The sequence below is a fragment of the Heptranchias perlo genome, chromosome 20 (assembly GCF_035084215.1).
Source record: "Heptranchias perlo isolate sHepPer1 chromosome 20, sHepPer1.hap1, whole genome shotgun sequence".
In the NCBI taxonomy this organism is placed as follows: domain Eukaryota; kingdom Metazoa; phylum Chordata; class Chondrichthyes; order Hexanchiformes; family Hexanchidae; genus Heptranchias; species Heptranchias perlo.
Window position 1 is genome coordinate 11,204,042 of NC_090344.1, and position 13,380 is coordinate 11,217,421.

General features: G+C 44.4%; 2 non-coding genes across 2 annotated transcripts; both read right to left on the bottom strand.

The window, feature by feature from the left end:
* Window positions 1-12,204: 12,204 nt before the first annotated feature.
* On the bottom strand, window positions 12,205-12,277 carry trnav-cac (transfer RNA valine (anticodon CAC)). Its single transcript has one exon. It is a non-coding gene; the product is annotated as a tRNA-Val (tRNA).
* Window positions 12,278-13,246: 969 nt separating this feature from the next.
* On the bottom strand, window positions 13,247-13,319 carry trnag-ccc (transfer RNA glycine (anticodon CCC)). The gene has a single exon. It is a non-coding gene; the product is annotated as a tRNA-Gly (tRNA).
* Between the last annotated feature and the right edge of the window lie 61 nt (window positions 13,320-13,380).

Here is a 13,380-nt window from a genome sequence, read left to right on the forward strand (position 1 = left end):
ATCTTGTGGCCATTACAGAAACATGGCTGCAGGGTGACAACGATTGGGAATTAAATATGCCAGGGTATTTAACAATCAGGAAGGACAGGCATGAAGGAAGGGGAGGTGGGGTGGCTATGTTAATAAAGGAAGGAATCACTGTAATACAGAGAAATGATATTGGGACAAAGCATCAAGATAATGAAACAGTTTGGGTGGAGATAAGGAATAATAAGGGAAAAAAAAACACTAGTGGGCGTAGTATATAGGCCTCCTAATAGTTGCAACTCTGCTGGAAGAAGTATTAATCAGGAGATAGTCGGGGCATGTAATAAGGGAACAGCCATAATTATGGGGGATTTTAATTATCATATTAACTGGACAAATCAAATTGGGCAGAGCAGCCTTGAGGACGAGTTCATTGAGTGCATCAGGGATGGATTTCTTGAGCAGTATGTAACTGATCCTACAAGGGGGCAGGCAACCTTGGACCTGGTCCTGTGTAATGAGTCAGGATTAATTAATAATGTCCTAGTTAAGCATCCCCTTGGAACGAGCGACCACAACATGGTTGAATTCCATATCCAATTAGAGGGTGAGAAGGTTGATTCTCAAACAAGCGTACTGAGCTTGAATAAAGGAGACTATGATGGTATGAGAGCGGAATTGATTAAAGTGGACTGGGAAAATAGATTAAAGGGTAAGACGGTACATGAGCAGTGGTGTTCATTTAGGGAGTTATTTTACAACTTTCAAAATAAACATATTCCACTGAGGAAAAAAGGGTGTAAAAGAAATGACAGCCATCCGTGGCTAAGTAAAGAAATCAAGGATAGTATCCGACTAAAAACAAGGACATATAAGGTAGCCAAACTTAGTGGGAGGATAGAAGATTGGGAATTCTTCAAAAGACAGCAAAAAGTAACTAAAGGATTGATTAAGAAAGGGAAGTTAGATTATGAAAAGAAATTAGCAAAAAATATAAAAACAGATAGCAAGAGTTTCTTTAGTTATATAAAAAGAAAAAGGGTGGCTAAGGCAAACATAGGTCCCTTAGAGGATGAGACTGGGAAATTAATGGTGGGAAACATGGAGATGGCAAAAATGCTGAACAAATATTTTGTTTCAGTCTTTACAGTAGAGGACACTAAGAATATCCCAACACTGGACAAACAGGGGACTCTCGGGGGGGAGGAGCTAAATACGATTAAAATCACTCAGGAGATGGTACTCAGTAAAATAATGGGACTCAAGGCGGATAAATCCCCTGGACCTGATGGCTTCCATCCTAGGGTCTTGAGAGAAGTGGCAGTAGGGATTGTGGATGCTTTGGTGATAGTTTTCCAAAATTCCCTGGACTCAGGAGAGGTCCCGGCAGATTGGAAAACTGCTAATGTAACACCGTTATTTAAAAAGGGTAGTCGGCAGAAGGCTGGAAATTATAGGCCAGTTAGCTTAACATCTGTGGTGGGTAAAATTTTGGAGTCTATTATTAAGGAGACAGTAACGGAACATTTAGATAAGCATAATTTAATAGGACAAAGTCAGCATGGCTTTATGAAGGGGAAGTCATGTCTGACAAATTTGCTTGAGTTCTTCGAGGATAGAACGTATAGGGTGGATAAAGGGGAACCAGTGGACATAGTGTATTTAGACTTCCAGAAGGCATTCGACAAGGTGCCACATAAAAGATTATTACTTAAGATAAAAAATCACGGGATTGGGGGTAATATTCTGGCATGGGTGGAGGATTGGTTATCGAACAGGAAGCAGAGAGTTGGGATAAATGGTTAATTTTCGGACTGGCAACCAGTAACCAGTGGTGTTCCACAGGGGTCGGTGCTGGGTCCCCAACTCTTTACAATCTATATTAACGATTTGGAGGAGGGGACCGAGTGCAACATATCAAAATTTGCAGATGATACAAAGATGGGAGGGAAAGTAGCGAGTGAGGAGGACATAAAAAACCTGCAAGGGGATATAGACAGGCTGGGTGAGTGGGCGGAGATTTGGCAGATGCAATATAATATTGGAAAATGTGAGGTTATGCACTTTGGCAGGAAAAATCAGAGAGCAAGTTATTTTCTTAATGGCGAGAGACTGGAAAGTACTGCAGTACAAAGGGATCTGGGGGTCCTAGTGCAAGAAAATCAAAAAGTTGGTATGCAGGTGCAGCAGGTGATCAAGAAAGCCAACGGAATGTTGGCTTTTATTGCTAGGGGGATAGAATATAAAAACAAGGAGGTATTGCTGCAGTTATATAAGGTATTGGTGAGACCGCACCTGGAATACTGCATACAGTTTTGGTCTCCATACTTAAGAAAAGACATACTTGCTCTCGAGGCAGTACAAAGAAGGTTCACTCGGTTAATCCCGGGGATGAGGGGGCGGACATATGAGGAGAGGTTGAGTAGATTGGGTCTCTACTCATTGGAGTTCAGAAGAATGAGAGGCGATCTTATTGAAACATATAAGATTGTGAAGGGTCTTGATCGGGTGGATGCAGTAAGGATGTTCCCAAAGATGGGTGAAACTAGAACTAGGGGGCATAATCTTAGAATAAGGGGCTGCTCTTTCAAAACTGAGATGAGGAGAAACTTCTTCACTCAGAGGGTGGTAGGTCTGTGGAGTTTGCTGCCCCAGGAAGCTGTGGAAGCTACATCATTACATAAATTTAAAACAGAAATAGACAGTTTCCTAGAAGTAAAGGGAATTAGGGGTTATGGGGAGCGGGCAGGAAATTGGACATGAAGCTGAGTTCGGATCGGTCAATGCCCTGTGGGTGGCGGAGAGGGCCCAGGGGCTATGTGGCCGGGTCCTGCTCCGACTTCTTGTGTTCTTTAGATTTGTGGTTGGGATCAGATCAGCCATGATCTTATTGAATGGCGGAGCAGGCTCGAGGGGCCGATTGGCCTACTCCTGCTCCAATTTCTTATGTTCTTATGTTCTAAAGAGAGATTGGATGGACACAGCATTCTGAAAGGATGGCGGATCGGGTATATGGGAGCGGAATTTTACCCTGGCTGAACATCTCCGTTGCCTTTGGGTCTGATTTTTGCTCAGGGAGTTTCATTGGTTCAAACCGGATGAGCCCCGTTGTGTCCCCATTTTTAATCAAAAATCACCAATTGGTTTCCCACATCTTTTCAGCGGTGCAGAAGGCAGGCTTGACTTATCTCCAGCAGAGCATATTTGAGCACCAGAGGACAGAATGCAGAGGGTTTGTCGACGTAACACACGTGGACGAAATTAAGAAGTTTTACAGATTGAAGCCGGCACGTGAATTTATCCCAATTCAGTCGATCTCATGTGCGCAGAATGAAAAGGTAAAGAATGCTGCATTGGCCTGGAACCAAACCCCTGGTTTCCCACAGGCAGACGAGGGTTCCACCACTGAACCGCTAATGCACACACAGCTGCAGGTTGCACGTGTAGCGTGTGATATATGTCTTGAATATGCAGTCTGCAAAGCTCCTGTGCAGCCTGCTTTTACAGCCGCGCGGTACCTGTGGGTTAACGAGCGAATAAGATAAGGCATAGACTTTGAAATCCACTGTGCTTTCGAAACCAACTGACAATCATGGTGCAAAATGCTCAAATAAATAAGAGCTGTAATTACCAGGCAGTACTTCTCTCAGAGATAAAGAGATAATCCAGCCAAATGTTTACCTATAAGATTTCACGATATGGGATTTAATTTAAGTTGCACCTTAAATTCAGTTTGATCACCGAATGTGGAGATTTATACTATTATTTTCTTTGCGTGCTTCTCTCTATCTCTGTCTGCATTTCTTCTCTCTGTGTTTTCCCCTAATGGACTTATCAGGCTTCCTTGAACGGCCAGGTCTGGATGGGATATGGCTGTCGGATCTTCAGTCAAATGTTGTATTTCGACGGGATGATCTTTGCGATTTTCCGTCTCTGTTTTCGGAAAATATAAACCCAGATGGGATTCCCCCTCCTCAGGTCCCGTCACCTGCGGGTAATGGGAATGAGCCTGATCTATCACTCGGTCTTAATATCTGTATTCTCATTGCTTAAGAATAAGATAACGGGGTTACAGTTATTTTCAGGTCACATTTTAGAAATTAACACATGACAGATTTATTCGAAAACTAGAAGCACGTGGGGTTAAAGGACCAGTGGTAATGCGGGCACGTAATTGGCTGAGGGATAGGAGACAGAGAGTCGTGGTGAACGGATGTTTTTCTGACTGGAGGGAAACATGCAGTGGGATCCCTCAGGGGTCGGTATTAGGACTATTGCTTTTCTAGTTACGTATAAATGACTTGGATGTGGGAATAGGGAGTACAATTTCGAAGTTTGCGGATGTTACAAAACTTGACAAAGTAGTAAATAGTGAGGAAGATAGTAGCAGACTTCAGGAGGACATGGACAGAATGGTGAAATGGGCAGTCACGTGACATATTTAATGCAGATCAGTGTGAAGTGATGCACTTTTGGAAGACGAACATGGAGAGGCAGTATAATCTAAATGGAACAATTTATGGGGGTGGGGGTGGGGGGTGGGGTGGGATGCAAGAGTAAAGGGACCTGGGCGTGCATGTTTTGAAATCAGGACAAGTTGATAAGGCGGTTTACAAATCAAAAAGGATACTTTGCATTGCAAATAGGGGCATTGAATACAAAAAAAAGGAAGTCATACTAATCCTTACAAATTTGTGTTTAGGCCTCAGCTGGAGTATATTGTACGGTTCTGGGCAGCACACTTTAGGATGAAAAGGCATTGAAGGGGATTCAGAGCAGGTTGACCTGGATGATACCAGTGATGAGGGACTTCAGTTATTTGGAGAGATTGGAGAAGCTGGGATTATTCTCTTTACAGCAGAGATGGTTAACCGGAGACCTAATAGAGATATTCAAAATAATGAGGGGTTTTGACAGTACAAGTAGGGAGAAACTGTTTCCTCCGGCAAGTGGGTCGGTAAACAGAGATCATAGATTTAAAATAATTGGGAAAAGAACTAGAGCGGAATTGAGGAGAATTTTTTCACACGGAGGGTTTGTTAAGATCAGGAACTCACTTCCTGAAAGGGTGGTGGAAGCAGATTCCACAGGATCATTCAAAAGGCAATTGGTCATGTGCATGAAGAGAACTAATTTGCAGGGAAAAATCTGGGGTGTGGGTCTAATTGGACAGTTCTTCGAAAGATCCAGCACAGGTACCACGGCGGAATGGCCTCCTTCTGTGCTGTAAGCTTCTGTGATTCTATGATTACCTCCTGAATCATTACAATTGATGCTATTCAGTGTTGATGAACCAAGAAAATTATTAACGTGATATTCGTCATCTCCATTCCCTTACCAATATCGCAGATTATAATGTACAGGCGGGGGTGGGACTGAATGGGGGATAGACTGCGGAGATTGGAATGGAAGCCCAGCAGAATGAACTTGGTCTCATCAGTTTTGTTAATTTTCCTACCAGTTGCCCGAAGCAGGCGGTGAATCTTCTTCTCGAGAGAGGATCGTCATTTCAGTTCAGAAGGAAAAAGGTATCAAGAAAATCGGGTGACACAGACACGGAATGATCTGGGACTTACGGCACATCCCTTTTAAACAGACACAAACACGGAATAATCTGGGACTTACGGCACATCCCCTTTAAACAGACACAAACACGGAATAATCTGGGACTTACGGCACATCCCTTTTTAACAGACACAGACACGGAATGATCCGGGATATAAATCACAATTGTGGTCGATTAGTTTCTCTTCCGCTGATCACAACTCTTTTTACCAGGACACCGCTGTCCGTTTGATACGTCGCGATCTCCCAATCTCTGCACCTTCGTGGAAGGGACTGTTGCTGATTGCAGCAAACAACCCAAAAAGCTCGGTCTGCCGTTTCGGGAAGCACGGGACTCACATCCACACCTTCTGGATGGAGTGAATGAGAAAAACAAGACTTGAACACAATAACGACGAGTATGGATTCGAACCTACGCGTGCGAAACACAATAGATTAATAATCCGTTGCCTTAACCTCTCGGCCACCGCATCACAAGAGTAACACTCCGAAAGTCCTTTTATTCAAAATGAAAATACTGGCTAAGTTGCCAATCTGAAATTATAACAGTCGATGCTGGAAATCGTCAGCAGGTCAGACAGAATCTTTCGATAAAGAAACAGAGTTAATGTTTCAGTTCGATGATCTTTCGTCTGAGCTGAGTCAGAATAAAAGCGCTTTCATTTTCTTTTTTTGAATGCAAAGCCCTGGACTCTGAGGACAAGAAAGTCGGACCATACAATGTGACCTGCCCATGCACCCAAATCGAGAATGTTGAAAATACCCAGTAAGCAGAAAACTTCGGTGGAAGAACAGATTTTGTCACTGAATGCAGCGTGGGGAATTGCCAGGATGCCAAGCATTAGGATTCACTCGATATTTTGTCAGAGAGGCCGTTGATGAATTTCAGATGGAACAGCAACATGTTGAAATCCAGTCGGTGTGTGAAAGAAAGCGAGTGCTGATGGAAGGGGCTGGGAGTTCAGCAGTGTGGGGCCGTGTGCCCAAACACAGCAGTTAAATCCGATTCTCAATTAGTGAACCCATCCAAAAGATCTGTTTGTTTGGTTGAGGTTTTTTCTTATTCGTTCATGGGATGTGACCGTCGCTGGCGAGGCCGGCATTTATTGCCTATCGCAAATTGCCATTGAGAAGGTGGTGGTGAGCCGTCTTGTTGAACCGCTGCAGTCCTTGTGGTGAAGGTTCTCCCACAGTGCTGTTCGGTCGTGAGTTCCAGGATTTTGACCCAGCGACGATGAAGGAACGGCGATATAATGTCGATGAAAACATAAATTACAAAGGGAGATTGATAGATTAGGTGAATGGGCAAAATTGTGGCAAATGGAATTCAATGCAGACAAATGTGAGGTCATCCACTTTGGATCAAAAAAGGATAGAACAGGGTACTTTCAAAATGGGAAAATGTTAAAAACAGTGGATGTCCAAAGGGACTTAGGGGTTCAGTTACATAGTTCTTTGAAGTGTCATGAACAGGCGCAGAAAATAGTCAATCAGGCTAATGGAATGCTAGCCTTTATATCGAGAGGACTAGAGTACAAAGGGGCAGAAGCTATGCTGCAGCTATACAAAACCCTGGTTAGACCGCACCTGGAGTACAGTGAGCAGTTCTGGGCACCGCACCTTCGGAAGGACATATTGGCTTTGGAGGGAGTGCAGCGTAGGTTTACTAGAATGATACCCGGACTTCAAGGGTTAAGTTACGAGGAGAGATTACACAAATTGGGGTTGCATTCTCTTGAGTTTCGAAGGTTAAGGGGTGATCTGATTGAAGTTTATAAGATATTAAGGGGAACGGATAGGGTGGAGAGAGAGAAATTATTTCCGCTGGTTTGGGATTCCAGGAGTAGGGGGCGCAGTCTAAAAATTAGAGCCAGACCTTTCATGAGCGAGATTAGAAAACATTTCTACACACAAAGGGCGGTAGAAGTTTGGAACTCTCTTCCGCAAACGGCAATTGATACGAGCTCAATTGCTAAATTTAAATGAGCGATCGATAGCTTTTTAGCAACCAAAGGTATTAAGGGATATGGGCCAAAGGCAGGTATATGGAGCTCGATCACAGATCAGCCATGATCTTATCAAATGGCGGAGCAGACACGAGGGGCTGAATGGCCTACTCCTGTTCCTTTGTCCTATGTTCCTATATTTCCAAGTCGGGATGGTGTGTGACTTGGAGGGGAATGTGCCGGTGGTATTGTTCCCATGTGCCTGCTGCCCTTGTCCTGCGAGCTGGTAGAGTTCGTGGGTTTGGGAGGTGCTGTCGAAGAAACCTTGGCGAGTTGCTGCAGTGCATCCTGTGGATGGTACACACTGCAGCCACTGTGCGCCGGTGGTGGAGGGAGTGAATGTTTAGGGTGGTGGATGGGGTGCCAATCAAGCGGGCTGCTTTGTTCTGGATGGTGTCGAGCACTCATCCAGGCAAGTGAAGAGTATTCCATCACACTTCTCACTAGCGCCTTTTCCATGGTGGAAAGGCTTAGGGGAGTCAGGAGGTGAGTCACTCGCTGCAGAATATCCAGCGTCTGACCTGCTCTTCGAGCCACAGTATTTATGTGGCTGGTCCAGTTAAGTTTCTGGTCAATTGTGACCCCAAGGATGTTGATGGTTGGGGATTCGGCGATGGTAATGCCGGTGAATGTCAAGGGGACATGGTTAGATTCTCTCTTGTTGGAGACAGCCATTGCCTGGCATTTGTCTGGCGCGAATGTTACTTGCCACTTATCAGCCCAAGCCTGGATGTTGTCCAGGTCTTGCTGCATGCGGGCACGGACTGATTCTTTATCTGAGGGGTTGTGAATGGCACTGAACACTGTGTAATCATCAGCGAACATCCCCATTTATGGCCTAAGGATGGAGGGAAGGTCATTGATGAAGCAGCTGAAGACCATTGGGCCTAGGACACTGCCCTGTACTGTACACTACTTTTTAAAATATTACAGATAAGCAGAGCACTTGAGCAGTCACAGCGGTGACTTTGACTTTTCTCCCTCTCCTCCAGATCTCCCCCGCAACTGCCACTAACCAACCGCAATCTTCTGTCACACTTCTCCACGAGAAATTTCCGTGCCTCAGTTTTCAGATGAAATAACGTCCATCTCTTCAGTCACGGACAGCCCAGAGAGAGTTTCTGAGTTTCAGGTCCCACTTTGCCTCAATCCTCCTTGAGGTACCATGAAAAAATGTCCTTCAGTTAATAATAATACAAATAAAAGTTCTTATCTTTTGGGGTTTTGTTTAGATTCCACGGCTTTTAAAGATCATTGCGGATATTTGACGAAGCGCCTCTTGATTGGCGGCTTCTCTTTGACAAAGATCCCGAAGCGATCATTGAGAGGCTGAAAATCAAGCTGTTTGATAAAAGCACTGATACTTCGGTATTCATGTAAGCAGTATGGGTTCTGGAAGTGCTCAGGTTGTGAGTTCAAGTTTCACCTTCAACAATCAAACCTTTCACTCCGGGCATTTTGACTGGAGTTCAAAGTGCAACTGGTATGTTCCATGATGCATCTACTTCTTAGTGTTCCCATGTGGGCACTTGGGTTCCTCTGGCCTACCGTCTTGCTTGAGCAGATGCGAGTTTCGTTGTTTTCGATGGAGAGGGAGATCTCAGCGTCAGCTGATATGGCAAAGGGGCCGGGATGAGATCTTTAAATCGAAGGAACCAAACATACGATTATTCTTTTCGTTAAGCGGATATTCATCGGTTGCAAATTTCGTGTGGGGAAAATTTGGAAGGGAAATCTGCTGCCTGGTGTCACTGTGTAACGGATGAAATTATTCAGCTTACAGATGTTAATACGCTGAAAGGTCAAGAGGCCTTTTCCAACTCCCGTGTGGGACAAGTTCTGCTTTTGGGCCACTGGGTAAAGTGTTATTTTAATTCGTGCCAACGAATGACAAGTCATTTGGCACAAACAAGAATGATTTTAAACTCACGAGTTCACTGTCCATGTTTCTTAGATCATGTTCAATAAAATCAAGGATACCTCTCAACACGTGACTGAGAATTTTATAACAGGGACCCTCACCCCCGTTCGACGTCTTAGAGGGATGATTCAGAGTCCTCTTATGAATATTTAAGATGGGAACTTAACGACGAGCGAGCCTGGGTAGCTCAGTCGTTAAAGCATTAAACTTTTAAAGCGGGTAGTGATATCAGGGTCCAGTGTTCAAGCTATAAATTTTGAAACAGCTGGTAAGTTCTGCCTTTGTTGCGGAGCAACAGCTCCGGGACAGACGATGCCTGCGATGTGTTGTCAAAGCTTCGGTGGTGTCTTCTTTCCCAGGGATGGGCAGTAATGCGCTGTCTGTAGCGGGAATTGCAGCTTCCCGCCAGCAACTTGTGATCGGAGAGAGCGGGGCCGAAAGAGGGGCTTAATGTTGTTTCTGTCGTGGCCTCAATCAATCCGGGAGCTGGGGAACATCAAACATCGAAAAACTGATGTTTGTTGCCGCGACCGCAATGCTGTCAAGAACTGTGGTTATTAACCGAAGCTGCACTTCAGGAGCCTTTAATGATCTCTCACAAATCAGCTGAAATTATTCGCAATGCGCAGCTTTGAGAGGGACTTTCTGCACCGTCAGTGCTGGAAACGTGAGTGAGTGTGAAACACTGTCTGTATATGTGTAGTGTTTGAGTTTGTGTTGAACGAAACAGAGAATGGAAAATATATCGGTTCTGTGAAGTGTGTTATTTTATTCACATTCAACCACAGACTGAATTCTTGCTTTTTTTCAGACTTATTGATTTTTAGAGGGTCACGTTTCCAAAACGTAATTGCCTCATTTCGAAGCGCGGACCTTTTGCGTGTTAAACAAATGTGATAACCACTACACTACAGAAACTCTACTGCTCTCACTGTTACAGGAAACCCTCAGAAGATCGCTGCCGTCTGCAAATGCTCTCAGTGTGGGAGACGGGTCCCTTTCCCGTTCAGGGGATTAACTTCTACAAAATAGTTTACTGCATTAATTTCGCAATACGCATTAAACTCTGAAAAAATACGAATAGTTGTTCAAATCACCATTAATCAACGAATAACTTTCTGTTGCAGGCGGACGGAAATCCTAACTTTTTTTTCAATCATTCATTCACCAGGCAGAATATGGAAAGTTCAGAGGGGAATTGAAAGGGGAAATCAGAGGGGCAAAGCGAGGGTATGAGAATAGACTGGCGGCCAACATAAAAGGCAATCCCAAAGTCTTCCACAGGCATGTGAACATTAAACGGGGAGGAAGAACCCGACTCTGATTCGGGGCCAAAAAGGAGATCGACTCATGGAGCCAGCCCAAAAATGCTCCTGCGCGGTTTCGAACCGGGGACTTTTCGCGTGTGAGGCAAACGTGATAACCACTAAACTATAGAAACTCTGCTGCAGCTGTGCTTTGAGGAAAGCCTCAGAAGATCGCTGCCGTCTGCAAATGCTCTCAGTGTGGGAGACGGGTCCCTTTCCCGTTCAGGGAATTAACTTCTGCAAAATCCTTTTGCTGTATTAATTTCGCAATACTCATTAAACTCTGAAAAAGACGAATAGTTGTTCAAATCGCCATTAACCAACTAATAACTTTCTGTTGTCGGCTGACGGAAATGCTAACTTTTTTTTTATTCATTCATTCACCAGGCATAATATAGAAAGTTCAGAGGGGAATTTAGGGGTGTCTATAACGAGGGGGCATAGATTTAAGGTGAGAGGGGAGAGATACAAATGGTCCAGAGGGGCAATTTTTTCACTCAAAGTGTGGTGAGTGTATGGAACTAACTGCCAGAGGCAGCAGTAGAGGCGGGTACAATTTTTTCTTTTAAAAAGCATTTGGACAGTTACATGGGTAAGATGGGTACAGTGGGATATGGGCCAAGTGCAGGCAACTGGGACTAGCTCAGTAGTATAAACTGGGCGACATGGACATGTTGGGCCGAAGGACTTCTTTCCATGTCGGAAACTTCTATGATTCTAAACTTCTATGAATTGAAAGGGGAAATCAGAGGGCCAAAGAGAGGGTATGAGAATAGACTGGCGGCCAACATAAAAGGCAATCCCAAAGTCTTCCACAGGCATGTAAACATTAAACGGGTCGTGAGAACCCGACTCTAATTTGGACCAGAAAAGAAACCGACTCATGGAGGCAGCCTAAAACTGTTTCTGCCCGGTTTTAAACGAGGGACCTTTCGCGAACGTTATAACTTGAAGCGAATGTGATAACCACGACACTGCAGAAACTCTGCTGCACACGTTGTTACAAGAAACCCTCAGAAGATAGCTGCCGCCTGCAAATGCTCTCAGTTTGGGAGATGGGTCCCTTTCCCGTTTCGGGAATTAACTTCGACAAAATCGTTTACTGTATTAATTTCGCAAAACGCATTAAACTCTGAAAAAGACGAATAGTTGTTCAAATCGCCATTAATCAACGAATAACTTTCTGTTTCAGGCTGACGGAAATCCTAACTTTTTTTTAATTCATTCACCAGGCAGAATATAGAAAGTTTAGAGTGGAACTGAAAGGGGAAATAAGAGGGGCAAATAGAGAGTATGAGATTAGACGAACGGCCAACATAAAAGGGAAACCAAAAGTCTTCCACAGGCATGCAAACATTAACCGGGTCGGAAGAACCCGACTCTGATTCGGGACCAGAAAGGAGATCGACTCATGGAGGCGGAGGGGTTGGCCCAAAAATGGTTCTGCCCGGTTTCGAACCGGGGACCTTTCGCGTGTGAGGCGAACGTGATAACCACTACACTACAGAAACTCTGCTGTACAGTTCATTATAGGAAACCCTCAGAAGATCGCTGCCGTCTGCAAATGCTCTCAGTGTGGGAGACCGGTTCCTTTCCCGTTCAGGGAATTAACTTCGACCAAAAAGTTTGCTGTATTAATTTCGCAATACTCATTAAACTCTGTAAAAAAAGACGAATAGTTGTTCAAATCGCCATTAATCAACTAATAACTTTCTGTTTCAGGCTGACGGAAATCCTAACTTTTGTTTATTCATTCACCAGGCAGAATATTGAAAGGACAGAGGAGAACTGAAAGCGGAAATGAGAGGGCCAAAGAGAGAGGATGAGAATCGACTGGCGGCCAACATAAAAGGGAATCCAAATCTCTTCCACAGGCATGTAAACATTAAACGGGTAGTAAGAACCCGACTCTGATTCGGGACCATAAACGAGATCGACTCATGGAGGCAGCCCAAAAATGTTTCTGCCCGTTTTCGACCCAGAGAACTTTCGCGTGTCAGATGCACGTGATAAACACGACACGACAGAAACTCTGAAGCCCACGTTGCTATCGGAAACCCTCAGAAGATAGCTGCCGTCTGTAAATGCTCTCAGTGTGGGAGACGGGTCCCTTTCCCGGTCAGGGGATTAACTTCTACAAAATAGTTTACTGTATTAATTTCGCAATACTCATTAAACTCTGAAAAAAGACGAATAGTTGTTCAAATCGCCATTAATCAACTAATAACTTTCTGTTGCAGGCGGACGGAAATCCTAACTTTTTGTTCAATCATTAATTCACCAGGCAGAATATAGAAAGTTCAGAGGAGAATTGAAAGGGGAAATCAGAGGGGCAAAGCGAGGGTATGAGAATAGACTGGCGGCCAACATAAAAGGCAATCCCAAAGACTTCCACAGCATGTAAAGATTAAACGGGTCGTAAGAACCCGACTTGGATTCGGGACCAAAAAGGAGATCGACTCATGCAGCCAGCCCAAAAATGCTCCTGCCCGGTTTTGAACCGAGGACCTCTCGCGTGGGAAGCAAACGTGATAACCACTACACTACAGAAACTCTACCGCACATGTGCTTCGAGGAAATCCTCAGAAGATCGCTGCCGTCTGCAAATGCTCTC